General features: G+C 35.0%; 1 pseudogene; it reads right to left on the reverse strand.

Moving 5' to 3' along the window:
* Positions 1-852: 852 nt before the first annotated feature.
* LOC145284093 (U2 spliceosomal RNA) lies at positions 853-1,071 on the reverse strand (annotated as a pseudogene).
* Between the last annotated feature and the right edge of the window lie 14,225 nt (positions 1,072-15,296).

Here is a 15,296-nt window from a genome sequence, read left to right on the forward strand (position 1 = left end):
TCAAAACAGGGGCTGGAAATTCTCTTTCTAGATATAATATCTTGATGAATGAAAGAAATGGAATTTTCTTCTAAAAGGTGTGCAAAGAAGCCATTTTTATCCAAGAAGAACATCAATGATAGAAAGAGATTTTTTTTGTGTTATGGCAAGAAAGATACAGACTGGTTAAGGAATGTTTTCTGATTAGATGAATCAAGATTTTGTCTTGTTAGTGATGCTCCCGATGCTCCCGAATGGTGCAATCGAAGAACTGGAGAAAGATTTTCGCCAAATTGCATAAAAACGACATTCAAACTCGGGAATGGACGGATAATGGTATGCGGGACTTTTACTGCATCAGGAGTTGAGTAGTTAATCAATGCAAAGGAATACATTCGAATATTAGAAACAGGTTTGTTACTAAGTATCCAGAAGCTGGGAATATCCCAGAACATTATTTTTCAGCATAATAATGTCTCTGCATACACTGCTAAAGTCTCAAAAAATGGTTTTCTGGTCTGTCAATTAATGTACATTTTTGAAAAAAAAGCGCCAAACATAAAGACCACCCTCTATCAATTAAAATAATAAAATCAAAACGAATTTTTTTAAAGTTGATTTTGGATTTACAATTTTTATTATCTCAATAGTCTTATATTTTTTTATATGAATATTTTTTTTTTATTATTGGAAACCTGTTATTTAAAAAATCCATCTAAACTTCATATCGCGTCATATTTTGATTTAATATCAAGCTTTTTAAAAATAATTATTGTTTTAGAATTTTTTTTTGTTGTTGTTGTAATTCAAAAAATTATATTACCGAGAAAAAAAATTATCCAGAAAGTGTTGATTTTTTGTTTTTGGGGTTTTTTTTTTTAACATAATATTGAATGTACCTATTTACAATGCCTCCCCACGGGACAGAGTAAGACACCAGGGTCGTTTTTTTACGTGGAGAAAAGGTACAAAAATAAAAATTGTCTCAGTCGTGAAGGATTTCTCCTCCACTGAGAGAGAACGAGAAATGAAGTGCCGCATCTGAAGAACAGATACTACACTTTGATCTTGGCCAAAAGGCCAAGAAACATTAATAACTTACAACTTTGGGGTAAGTGAAATAAATAACAGGATTTTATTATATATATATATATATATATATATATATATATATATATATATATATATATATATATATATATATATATATATATATATGATATAATAGACTGATCCAACACCCCTCAAATGAATGGACTGTTACGTCTATAAAATGACAAGCAAACTCTCCTCGCGTGGGAGACAGAATTTAGTACTAAGCTGTTAATGGACGCTTAGAAATGTGTGTACCTTTTTACCTAAATAAACCCTTTCTGTACAACCACAGTAATGACTTGTTATTCATATAATCTACGATATAACAACTGGCGACGAAGAATTCGAACGGAACTCACTAAAAAAAAAACAAAGCGAAGGAAAAAGCACACAAGAATATTAACGAGCAGAAAGCAAAAGAAATCCAAAGAAGGAAGAAGAAAAAAAAACTTCGACAGAGCCAACATTTAAAAAGTAAGTGTTTCAGTCTGTTACGGTCCTAAAAAAAAAAAAAAAAAAGAGAAATTGACATTTTGAAGCGAACATTTTTTTGAAAAGAACATTAAAAAAAAAAAAGAAGTGTCCATTTCAAGTTTTATTCGGCTGGAAGTATTTTTTTCTTTCTCTTCGGAAGGAAATTGTGCTTTTAATTCATTGAATTTATAGGATATTTGAGTTAATCTTTTGTTTAATTGTGTGGTTTTGTAAAAAAAAAAAAAATTTTTTTAACATGGAGCAATTAGCGGAATTCACTAGAACTATACAATCGGCATTGTTTGCACAACAAAAGCATATAGAATTACTTCAGCAAAAACAATTGAAGCAAAGCGAAATACTACAGAGTATTTTAACGCAGCAGAAAGACTGTCGTTTCACTCCTGAAGGAATAGCAAATTCTTTATCCGAATTTGTATACGAGCCGACAAATGGGTTAACTTTTCCGGCATATTTTCGGAGATACGAAAATATTTTTGCTAAGAGATGTCAGTCTTGGACAGACGAAGAGAAGATTATCCTTCTTCTGCAAAAACTTGGATCTCAGGAAAATACAAAGTATACGAATTTTATCCTGCCAAAGAAACCTGAAGAGATTTCTTTTAGTGAAACAATAAAAATATTGTCAAACATTTTGAGTGAACGAGATAGTCTGTTCTATACACGTTATAAATGTTTAAATATCACGAAGCAGGAGGACGAAGATTTTATTACTTATGCAGGGAAAGTGAATGCTCATTGTGAATCCTTTAAATTAAAAGACCTCAAAGAGGATATGTTTAAAAGTCTAATCTTTGTGCAAGGTTTAACAGCCTCTAAAGATAAGGATATTCGTTCAATATTATGAACCAAGACACAGAAATAACGTTACAAAAAGTTACGGAAGAGTGTCAGAAACTGTTACATTTAAAGCAGGAAAATACAAGCATCGAAGAAAAAAATTTTGAAGAAAAAAATATGGAAAAAAATGGAAAGGGTGATGAAATGTGCACACGAAAAATCCTGTAAGACATGTGGGGGGAAAAACCACTTCACTAAAGGTTGTTACTTTAAATACAAAATATGTAACAAATGTAATAAAAAAGGCCATAAATCAACGGTATGCAGGAAAGGAAAATACCGAAAAGCAGAAATAAAGACCATTGGTTCTAAAAATGAGTCTAGGTGTGATAAAAGAAAATATATTGAAATTAAAATTAATGGCTGTAATGTGAATTGTCTTCTAGATGCGGGAAGCGACATAAGTATAATCGACGAAGCAACTTGGAAGAAAATTGGGTTTCCAAAGTTACAAAATACAAAAAAAATTGCCAGGTGTGTCTGGAAATAAACTAAAATTTAAGGGTGAATTTTTTACCAATGTGTCTCTAAAGGAGAATGCTGTGAAAACCAAGTTATATGTCGTACCGGGAAAAAATTCTAATTTGTTCGGTATAGACTTAATGATTCTTTTTAATTTATGGGGAAAACCCATAAGCTCATTTTGCAATAAAGTAAGTCTGACGGGTTTAGAAAATTCTAAACTACCAGGAAAGTTTATTGACGAATTAAAAAAAGACTTTAAAGAGGTATTCTCTGATGGTTTGGGTTGCTGCACGAAAACGGAGGTGAAATTTGAACTAAAGGACGAAGCTGAACCAGTTTTCAAACCCAAACGAAAGGTTCCATATTCAGCATTAGAAACTATAGAGAAAGAATTAAAGAGACTTCAAGATATTGGAGTAATAGAAAAGTGGACTACTCTGAATGGGCTTCACCCACGGTTTACGTTAAGAAGAAAAATAATAAAATCAGGGTATGCGCAGACTTTTCTACAGGTCTAAATGATTGTCTCAAGGAGTATAACTACCCGCTTCCTACCCCAGAGGAAATTTTTTCGAAGTTAAGCGGAGGAAAAATTTTTACAAAAATTGATTTGCCTGAAGCGTATTGGCAAGTAAAAGTCCAGGAAGATTGTGCTAAGTACCTGACATTAAACACCCATAAAGGACTATTTTTCACTAAAGCGATTGCCTTTTGGTTTAAAAGTAGCCCCAAATTTGTTCCAGCAAATTATGGATACAATGCTAGCAGGTTTGGATTTTGCTATGGCTTCTCTAGATGACATCCTTATAAGTAGTAAAAATGTGGAAGAGCATAAAATCCACATTGGCAAAGTATTCGAGAGAATATCAAACTATGAATTGAAAGTGGCTCTCGAAAAATGTAATTTTGGGATGGACAAAATTGAATATTTGGGACAAGTGATTGATCGAAATGGTAGAAAACCTAATCCTAATAGGACTGAAGCAATCAAAACCATGCCTAGACCAGAAAATATAGTGCAGCTACAGTCATTTTTGGGACTAGCAAATTATTATAATTCTTATATCTCAAATATGCATGAACTAAGAGCACCTTTAAACGAATTATTGAAAAAGAATTAAAAATGGCTCTGGACAAAAGAATGTGATGAAGCATTCCTAAAGATTAAAAAATGTCTGTTATCGGATTTAGCACTAGCTCACTACGATCCGAAAAAAGAATTAATTGTAGCAGCAGATGCGAGCGAATACGGTTTAGGTGCTGTGCTACTACACACTCAAAGATGGATCGACTAAACCAATTATTCATGCCTCAAGGGTTTTGCTACCCGCAGAAAAAAAATTATAGTCAGATAGAAAAAGAAGGTCTGGCAATTGTATACGCCATGAGGAAATTTCATAGGTTCATCCATGGAAGATTTTTTTATCTTGGAAACGGACCACAAACCTTTGTTATCGATTTTTGGTTCCAAAAAAGGAGTTCCTACTCATACGGCTAATAGGTTACAAAGATGGAGCATGATTCTGTTAAACTACAATTTTAAAATGAAACACCTAGCATCCAGCAAAATTGCACACGCAGATGGGTTGTCCAGGTTGATCCCAAATAAAACTGAATTACTTGAAGAAACTGTTATAACTGCACTAAAAGAAGAAAATGAACTAACAGATATATTAATAAATACTGTTAGGGAACTTTCGGTAACACTTGAGAAAATAAAGAAAGCAGCAAGAACAGATGAATACATTAACAAGATAAAAAAAACAAGTGGGACAAAAAGAAAAGAGGAAAGGATTAACAGTTTTTCCATTTTCAAAGTGCGATGAAACTCTAATGTACGCAGATAGAGTGGTAATACCCCAAGTATTACAGAAGAGAATTTTAAAAGAATTCCACATAGGACATCCTGGAATCTCCAGAATGAAAGCACTAATGAGAGCATATACGTACTGGCCTGGAATGGATCAGGACATAGAAAAAATGATAAAATTATGTAAGGGTTGCCAACTAGCAGCAAAAGCGCCGCCCACTAAGACGCAACCTTGGCCTAAAACAGATATACCATGGACGCGGATCCATATAGATTACGCAGGACCTCTAAAAGGATATTACTACCTGGTAATAGTAGATAGCATGTCGAAATGGCCAGAAATTTTTAAATTCAAACATCCTACAGCGGCAAACACAATAAAGGCGTTGGACAATGTGTTTGGGCGTTTTGGCGTACCAAAAACAATTGTTAGTGATAATGGCACCATGTTCAAAGGTCAAGAATTTAAGATCTACTGTGAGTCACTGGCCATAGAGCATATCACAACACCAACTTTTAGCCCTCGATCTAACGGACAAGCTGAAAGATTTGTCGATACTTTTAAACGAGCGTTAAAAAAGAACGATAACATCGACACTGAAGAAAAAAGTCTCCAGAAATGTTTAGCAGTGTACAGGATAACGCCTAATCCGAATACAAATGCAAATTTATCCCCAGCGGAAATAATGTTTGCCAGAAAAGTGCGCTCTGTGTTCGACCGATTAATTCCGAGTAAAAAAGTAAAAAAAAGTGTAAAAGATAATGTACGATACAAGATATACAAGGACGGGGATAAAGTTTTTTTTTCAACAATTATCGGGCAGGGAAGAGTTTTTGGGAAGAAGGCATAATCTCAAAAAGTATTGGAAGAATGGTCTACATTATAAAAGGTCAGACATTTTCCCACAAAAAACATATAAACCAACTCAGACCCCGATATATTGAAATAGTTAAAAACAATGAAGTACCGATGGAAGTACTGTATGACATTTTTCACATAGAGCCTCCAAAAAAGGAAGCACCAGTAACTGAAAATACAAGTCACTCTCCACAATCAAAAAATTCGCAAACGCAAATTTTAAGGAGAAGTGAAAGAAAAAGAAAAAGAACTGAATTTTTTGGACAAAGTCAAAAAAGAAAAAAATGATGAAACGAAATTCTAGGGAAGAATTTAGCTTGGGAGGAAGGTGATATAATGGACTGATCCAACACCCCTCAAATGAATGGACAGTTACGTCTATAAAATGACAAGCAAACTCTCCTCACGTGGGAGACAGAATTTAGTACTAAGCTGTCAATGGACGCTTAGAAATGTGTGTACCTTTTTACCTAAATAAACCCTTTCTGTACAACCCCAGTAATGACTTGTTATTCATATAATCTACGATATAACAATATATATATATATATATATATATAAATTACTATTTTTTAATTATTTGATCCTTTCGGTTTTAAAAAAGAAATTGAAACTTTTATCAACCCATATTTATTTTGCTTAGTTTTTGGACCATGAAATATAGGGGGGAGGTAGAACACCTAAAATATATATTTCCGCTAATATATTTAACGAAACCTACTTTTAATATGTAAGTTTATTTAATAATGATTGAATATCGAAAAGTTCAGGAAAATATGATTATTATTGGATTTTTACTAGATGTGTGAATGGCTTAAAAACGTCACTGCATAGAAACGTTGTTTTAAAGCGTCGAGAATGTAAACACGATTTTTGTCTCGCATTTTCATTATTGTTGTATGCTGTAAAAAATTTAAAAAATATTAGCAGTCTATTTTCTATTAAATGGTAAAAAAAAAAGTTAGGATGATAATATTAAATTAAATTACAATTACATCGTGTTACATATAGGGGGGGTTAAAACTGTGGCGCTCGTTGGAGGTACCTAATAAACATTCAACTATTTTTCCGTTATCAAATCTACTTTTTTTTCACATAGGAATCGCCACTTATCAAGGCCCGGAGACTACTTGAGGATAACAGCGGGTATACATATAGTCAATGTGATTACATCGTAATAAGCATAAATAGTGGGAATTTTGTAAATTGGATTACTTAAGGGACGATTCATCAGGAACTTGTTTACATTGGACTTGAAGACAATCATGATTGTAGTCAGCTGGAAAGCAGGCAATCGGAAGAGAGTTCCACAGGCGTGCAGTTCTAAGGAAGAAGCTTTGTTCATGGAATCTACGTTTAGGTTTAGACGTGTGGGAAATTATACTTATACGAAAAGTAATAACAGTGAATAGCTACAAAAAGATTAAATTAGGTACGTGCATTCAATTCATTTTCAACTACTGACTTTGCATAACATGTGCAGTCGAAGGGCAACAAAGACCAATAGTGTTAAAATGAAAGAGACGAATAGGTCAATTAAGTATTTTAAATTGTACAAATGGTGCGATAAAATACATAGTTCAAGAGTTTATCTGTTATATATTTACACACACACACACACACACACACACACACATGCATACATCTACTGTTTTATTAATACAGATAAATTAATATTTCCCATATTGTATTTAATTCTATACTAGATCTGCTTAGTAGGTTATTGTCGCCTACTGTATGGTTTTTTTTTTGTTCTTGTTGTTTTTTTTGGGGGGTCCCCCACCCCCGACTAAAGTAGGGTGGATCTGTAAATATATCATTGTCCGTTCGTCCGTTTGTCCGTTTGTCTGCCTGCACTCTTCTCAGTAACTTCGCCTTGGAATTGCTTGATATTTTGCACAAACATTAAACATGATATGAGTAAAAGTAACATAGTGCCCCCTCCCCTCACCTAGGGGTACCTTACGGATTAAAATGGCTAAAATTAACATTTTTGTGCTTATTAAAAAAATTGATAACTTTGATTTTTATAAAACTTTCTAAAAGGTTGTAACTAATTGATTTCTCTATTATTTTGTTTGTCTATACTTCGTGATAACTCTTGGGTGTGCTCCAGGTGCTCTTTCAGAGCTAATAAAAACACTCCATTTTGGGGACTATTTTACCATATTTGTCCAAAATTTTCTGTGTAGGTTTATTTAGCAGTTTTGCATGGTGCTGAACTCAAATTTAATTATGTTAAGGCCTTGGGGACTTTTGAGGCTTAATGATGGATGGGGCAAATGAACTTAGTCATTTTTTTTTTTTTTTTTGCATGGTGCAGAACTCAGATTTACATATGTTAAGGCCTAGAACTGCAGCGTTTGTTTATTTTCACCAAGATTTGAACTTTTGAGGCTAAATGGGAGTGAGAGAAAATGCTGAACTTAGTCATTTTTTATGTCGCATTCACTGTGCACTCACGGGGAGACCATGCATGCTTCACTTGTTTGTTTGTTTTTTATTTTGTCTTTTTTAGATATTCGTCATTTTACTCTCCACTGTTTTTCTCTGTCTATATTTTTTTTGTTTCGTATTTAAAGTACACAGGCGGCAAAAAGAAAGTCCGCACTTTTAATTTTTTCAAAAACTGCAAATTCAAGCTAAATTTAATGTAATTGTTTAAACAAACTATCCCTCATTTGATTGGCCTTTAATTCTTCTATAATTTCAGCTATTCATATTTGACTTTTAATTGAAATATTCACGTTTTCACGTCAATTTAAAAAAATAACTTCAAATTGAGGAGGCAAAAAGAAAGTCCGCACTATGGAAAATTGTTCTTTAAATGTAACTTTAGGACATTAATGTCACACAAACAGGAACATAATAAACTAGTTAATATTTAGTAGCATATCCCTTCTGCAATTTGACAGCCTGCAATCTTTTGGGAATTCCTTGAATTAGACTGGAGCAATACTCTGGGGAAAGGTCATCCCACTTTTCTTTAATTTTTGTCCAAAGTTCTTCTAAATTTCAAATTTTATCATTGCGTAGCTGTTGCTTGATGTAATGCCATATGTTTTCGATAGGATTGGTGTCTGGAAATTGTGCAGGCCAATCCAAACACGGAATATCATGCTCTTCCAGGAACCTCTTGACATTGCCAGCTGTGTGAATGGGAGCATTATCCTGCATGAAGATGGGATTATCATCCAAATTCCGACCAAATTAGGTTAGAAAATACTCAATCAACATATATGCTTATATACATATATATACTCAACATACTTGGTCGAATTAATTTGACCTTGCAAGCGAACTATAGGCCCTGGACCATTGGTACTAATAATGCCCCACACCAAAACTGAACCTCCACCACCTTACAGCGTTGAAACTGAGCACATAGCATTACATTGCTTGTCTTTCCTCCGACGGACGTACTGCCTACCATCACTGCCTAGCTTATTGAATTTGCTTTTCGTCGCTAAAAAGCACCTTTGACCAATATGAAGAGTCATGATCTTCATTGCATCTGAGAAAGTCAAGACGGCGCTTTCTATTCTTTACAGAAATCATTGGCTTGCGCCTTGCAACATATCCTCGCAAATTAAATTTCTTTAATCCGTTCTTGACAGTAGAAAGAGAGCAGTTTTTAACAAGATTGCACTGTTGTTGGATTTGGGGAGCCGTTTCAGATCTGTTTCTTAAGTTGCAGATTTTGATAGCGTTGTCTTCCCAGTTAAAAGTAACTCTAATACGACTAGATTTAGGAGTATCACGAACACTGCCGGTGTTTTGGTGCTTTTGCATAGTCTTTCGTATCGTTTTCTCATCACATTTCAATCTGCAGTCGATTTCTCCATTGGATAAACCAGAAAGGTGGAGATTACTGAGCTCCTGACGATCACTAAGAGAATTTCGTGGCATATGGACTAAATGTTACGTTGTATAACCTGGAACAACAACAATTATGATTACAGGTGATTTTTTGCTTGTTGGTGGATATTTTAAACTGATTTAGGGGCGATAAATTAAGCTGATTTTAAGCGAATTTGTTTCTGCGGACTTTCTTTTTTCTTCCTCAATTTGAATTTTTTTTTTTTTAATTGACGTGAACACTAGAATATTCCAATTAAAAGTCAAATATGAACAGGTAAAATTATAGAGAAATAAAAGTAGAATCAAATGAGGTATAAGTTGTTTAAACAGTTACATTACATTAAGCTTAAATTTACAGTTTTTTAAAAAATTACAAGTGCGGACTTTCTTTTTGCCTGCACTTTCTATAAGACAAAAGACTAAGGAAACAAACATTGGTTGACGTAGATTTAGTATAATAAATGAAACGGTTTGTTTCTAGTTAACTTGTATGCATATAGATTTTTGTTCAGAGATGTTCAAAATTACTGGATGTGTATGTATGCTTTTAAATATTTATGTACGCATGCGTATGTGTGACTTGCATTTATCTAGTTCCAAGGAGACACATTGGAAAGTATATATTTGCCCTCTATTAATTTTAACATCATTCTCGATAAAAAAATGAACCTCATCCAACATGATTGCATGACATACAGCTAATCTTTTTCTTAAAATACAAATCGCCGCCTTTCATCTCCACTCTAACCATTTTTTTATATCTTCACTAAACCGCTTTGCGATCTAATTCCATTCATTTATCTAACGCCGTATTGGCTTTTTGCAAGAATATCTCAGAAACTTCAAACGCACGCAGAGACATTAAGCAACAATATGTCTCCTGTAGCTTTTTTTATCTAATATAAAATGCCCAACTGCCTGCAATAAAGATTGTCGTTAATCATTCTGTCAAAATGTCTACCTTCTGCTCGACTCTGTCAAAAATTTCCTCAAGAAAGAATATCGAATATTTTTTAATAAACGTTCTATATAAAATACTTTTGAAGCAAAATGGTTTATTTTGTCTTTGATAATGTTTAATAATAATTTAATATATAAAAACTAGATGTCTGTCTGTCTATCTGTCTCCATATTTTCAAACTCTATCTCTTCTGAACTAAATTCGTAGGGGCCTCAAATGATTGGATTTTTATGGGTCGTTCTTTTATGAGTCTTTAGCCGGTTAAAATAGTTTTTAAGTGGTCAAAATTAAAAAAAATATCTATAGATTTTTTTATATTCATCTTCTATTTTTTTAATTTTTAATTTTTAACCAGTTCATATGCGTGCCACGTTTGTACAGTGGTAACGTCGCCAGCTTTAAACGCTATAGATTTGATTTCGCTTTTGATTCTAGCTGATGGTAGCCAATTTTTTTTTTCTTTTCTTTTTTAAAATCACGACTCTTTGGAAAAATCAAAACAAAACATATTAAAGCGAATTTTACGACCGGGCAAAGCCAGATGCTCTTCCCCTAGCTAGTCACATCAAATGCACGACCAGATAGCAATAAAGATTTTCATTAATGATTCTGTCAAAATGTCTACTTTCTTCTCGATTCTATTAAAAATTTGGTCCTGAATATGACCTTAAACTATATCCGATGGTGATGCCCCAGCTTGCGGGCTTTTGGGAGTGTGGAGTTACCCCTTAATGGTCATTGCTCCCAGGTCCACTCTGACCCGGAGTGGTAGTACCTGTTAGGGTCCCAATTATGGGTTAAATAGAAACTGACTTGCAAAAAACAAATATATTCTATTAAAAAAAATTTCTTCAAAATCACCGGATTCGGCATTAAAATAACCTGAAAAGGGTTGATATGCTGTAAAACAAAAACAACAAACCAACATATTAAATATTTCCAAGAGAAAGAATATCGAATGTTTTTTAATAAACGTGTTATAGAAAAGACGTTAGAACTAAAATCGTTATTATTAGAAAAGCCGTTAGAACTAAAATCGTCTTTTATCTTTGATAATGTTTTATTATCTAGACAAAAAGTTGGCTATATATTGTTTTATTTATTGTTTTTGTTTTTTTTTTAGGTGGGAATAATGGATCGTTTTATTCTAACATGTACATTTTCTGGCTAAAAGAGCGAGAAGTTATCATGCGTGCACATCAACCAGACGAAAGAAAAGTTTCTATGCAAAATGATGTTTTTTTTGGGGGGGGGCTGATGTGCACACGTGACATACTAATTTGCATGTCTGGGAAGCAATAGACTTAAATAAAAAGGACAGATTTCAAGCAGGATGTGTAGTGTGGCCGTTTAACTCTGTCGTTCCTCTTCAAATCTCTCGGACTCACACGTTGTCTGGTGCCGTCGCAAAGGAACAAACAAATAAAAAAGTAAAGAAATAAATATCTGACTTGGCATTTTTTTTTTCAGTGCAAACGAAATGCATTTATTTGTGTTCTTCCAAAATAAAGCGTTTCATTACATTTCAAAAGTCTTTTCGTACATACATATGTTTTACACTGTGCCATATCACATGTGCTTTTTTAAAATCTCTTTCCCTTTCCACTACCTCGCGCTTGTCGTTAGTCAGCGCTTTCTCGTGCTATACTTTACGTGCCCACCTCCCCCTGTTATGAAATAGAACAGGATAAGTTATCTATCTAACTTTCTAGCTATTTATCTATCTATCTATCGATCTATCTATCTATCGATCTATCGATCGATCTATCTATCTATCTATCTATCTAACTGGAGAGGTTGACAAGAGATAGATATGATGATGCTTTCATAAAACCTGTCAAAATATAACAGCTAGATCATAGACGAGTTTACCGGAAGATCTTATCCGCTGATCGGAGCTACGTGTGAGTCGCGTGGATCAGATTAGCTTAAGATGACTTGGAGTTGGAACTTGGACACAGTGAACAGCAGTTAGGTTAATGATTGTCTCCTTCACCCTTGGTATGGAGGTGACATGTCTCTCAATGGAGACTGTTAAAGATCACAAGAAAAGAAATCACTTTTCATGTTCATCTGCGTCGACATCTGGAAAAGTAAATAAAAGAGTAAAACCAATTATCGTCTTGGAGTGAATGTCTTTTGTCCAACAGGTTCCAGTCCATCCAAGAAGGTAAATTCCAGATGGACCAGTGAATATAAGGTATGTCGGATATATGACACCCACACGCACATACGCATTTACATTTAGACGAGATCACGAAACATATAATATATACATCACACAAAATAAATAGACGAGCACGGGTCAGGAAGTGAAGAACCACTAAAGGCATTAGTAACACATTATGAACACACCACAAAATGTATACACCCGTTTAGATTGGTGCTGTTCGTGTTAGTCTAACGTTACACTCCGGGGTGCAGTTTTCTTTTCTTGCTCGACCACGTGCTGCCCTTTTTTCTTTTTTCTTTTTCTCTACTTTTTCTTCTCGTGACATAAACGCGTGTACATTTGCTTAATTTGCATATGTTAAGACGACTGCTGCTGCTAATATTGTCGCTAACCAGCAATCCTCTGGCTGCAGCTGATTTTCTCACACGCTCCCATGCGCGCTATGGGACCATAAGAGCACATCGCTTCGTTACAGCTGTTGGGTGTCGAAAAGAACGGAGAGAAAGTGTCCGTGCCAAACGCAGGCAGTTTAGCTTTTGTGAAACGAGAATTCTCCTTTATGTTTGAATTGTTAGTGTGATCTTTTTACTTACAATTAGTTTATTATAAATTTCAGTTAAACATTCCAAGTAATTGATGGAAAGAATGTAAGAAAGGCTACTAGAGCTACAAGCTTTCGCTCGATCTGCAAAAACACACCTAACGTAATTTACATGGTGAAATAATAAGATTATCGCCCTAGAAAAAACGACATGATTCCATTTGCGCTTGATGAAAACCGTTTCGTTTTTTTTTATTTTATTTTATTTTTATTTTTATTTATTTATTTATTTATTTTTGCAGGACATTTACTTGTCCAGTTGTAATAGTAATATCATATCTGAAAATGATACGATGTTCGAAAGAGATCGTAGATGCGCCATTGTATAACTCATGCTCTCTACCGATCCAATTTATGACAACAGGACCATTTCCAGCACCCTCTAAATGCAAATTCGGGCGGTTCGACGCTGGAGGACACAACTCAACGCATCGGACGACCTACGGTTATGGTCTTTGGTATGGTTTCAAGCGAGAGCCACATCATGCCACCTCACATATTTGAAGTCGGCTTGAAAGTCAACACCAAAGTGTACTTAGATGTGCCGAAGAGTGTTATTATCCTCTGGTGCAATCAGGTGGCCGCTAACAAACCCTGGGTGTGGCAGCATGACTCGGCGCTGGCCCACAAGTCTAAAGAGACCCAGGCTTGGCTTCAGAACGAGTGCTACGACTTTGTACCCTTCTCTCACTGGCCTTCCTCCTCTCATGACCTGAATCCACTGGACTACTTAGTTTAATCATACGTCGAGAACATCACCAACATTACCTCTCACAATACCAAAGCCAGTCCGCCATCTGCAGAGTATTCGCCGAGCTCCGGCCGGCGCTTGTGGAAAAAGCATGCTCCCAGTTCCGGACCCGTATCGAGGCGGTGACTGAGGCTTAAGGCGGCTATATTGAATAGATGTCAGCTCTACTCCATAATCAAGTGACCTTAATTGATTTTTCAATAAAAGTTTTTAAATAAATCTATAGTGTTGTTTTCTATAGGGCGACAACTTTATCGTTCCGCCTTGTATATTATGTACGTATGTGTATATAAACGAATACTTAAAGATTTATGGAAATTCACCTAAATAAAACCGTTAATAATTCATCTCTGCAAAAACTATTCATACAAATTGCGCAGATTGTTGTTATTGCTTGATTATATATATATATATATATATATATATATATATATATATATATATATATATATATATATACTAGCAGGGGTTACCCGGCATTGCCTGGGTGATCGGCCCCCTTCCCACTCCGAGAGGTAACAAAAAAAAGTCACCCCTCTGGATTTACATGCTTGGTGCCGGCCTCCCCCCTTCAGGGAGAGATAATCCCCAACCCCACCTTCAGGGAGGAGAGTGCCTGGAGGCTTCTCCCCCCCCCCAAAGAAAAAAGTCACCTCCTCCTGGCCTCTTCGCCCCCCCCACCGGGGCGGGACACCGGCTCCCTCCTTTGGGGGGAGAAACTGCCAAGCTCCCCCCTTTCGGGTGAGAAAATGCCAGGCTTCCCCTTTTGGTGGGGGGATGGTGGCGTGGCCTTCGTTATAAAGATGGCCGGCCAGCTGAAAAAATGACGTCATCGCCGAAGCAAGATATGTGGAACTCTTAGACTGTCAATAATGAATAGTAATTTTTACAGACAGCGTTACAAAACTTTAAAATTGGATTGAAATAAAGAACACGATGATTTATACTGAAACTCATCTAATATTAATAATAAAAAAATAATAAAAAAAACACAAGTTGTTTGTTTAAGTATTATAAGCAATTGAATATTTCGTTGTATTATAGATTTTAAAGATTGCGTTCTTTAATTACTTATAAATTACATTTTAAAAAAGTGAAGTTGTGACGTCAGAGCAAAGCGAACAGTCAATCTCTCTACTTACTCTCTATATATATATCTCGCTATCTCTCTCTTTCTTAAAAATCTAATGAACCAGATAACCCCCTCTGTCTGTGAATGATGTGGCGTGGCAGACACTTGGCTGAGGGAAATGGGACAGAGGTTGGGTGTGAATATCGCCGTTTCTCTGTAAAAGTCTGAGGACGCTACAGACGGCCAAAAAAAACGACCGTGTAGCCGAAACAATGATGTAATTTAACAGAAAGATACGGTAATAAAAAATAAAACGCATATTTGCTCTACAACA

Source organism: Euprymna scolopes, chromosome 1 (assembly GCF_053919585.1).
Source record: "Euprymna scolopes isolate OS-2025 chromosome 1, ASM5391958v1, whole genome shotgun sequence".
Lineage (NCBI taxonomy): Eukaryota > Metazoa > Mollusca > Cephalopoda > Sepiida > Sepiolidae > Euprymna > Euprymna scolopes.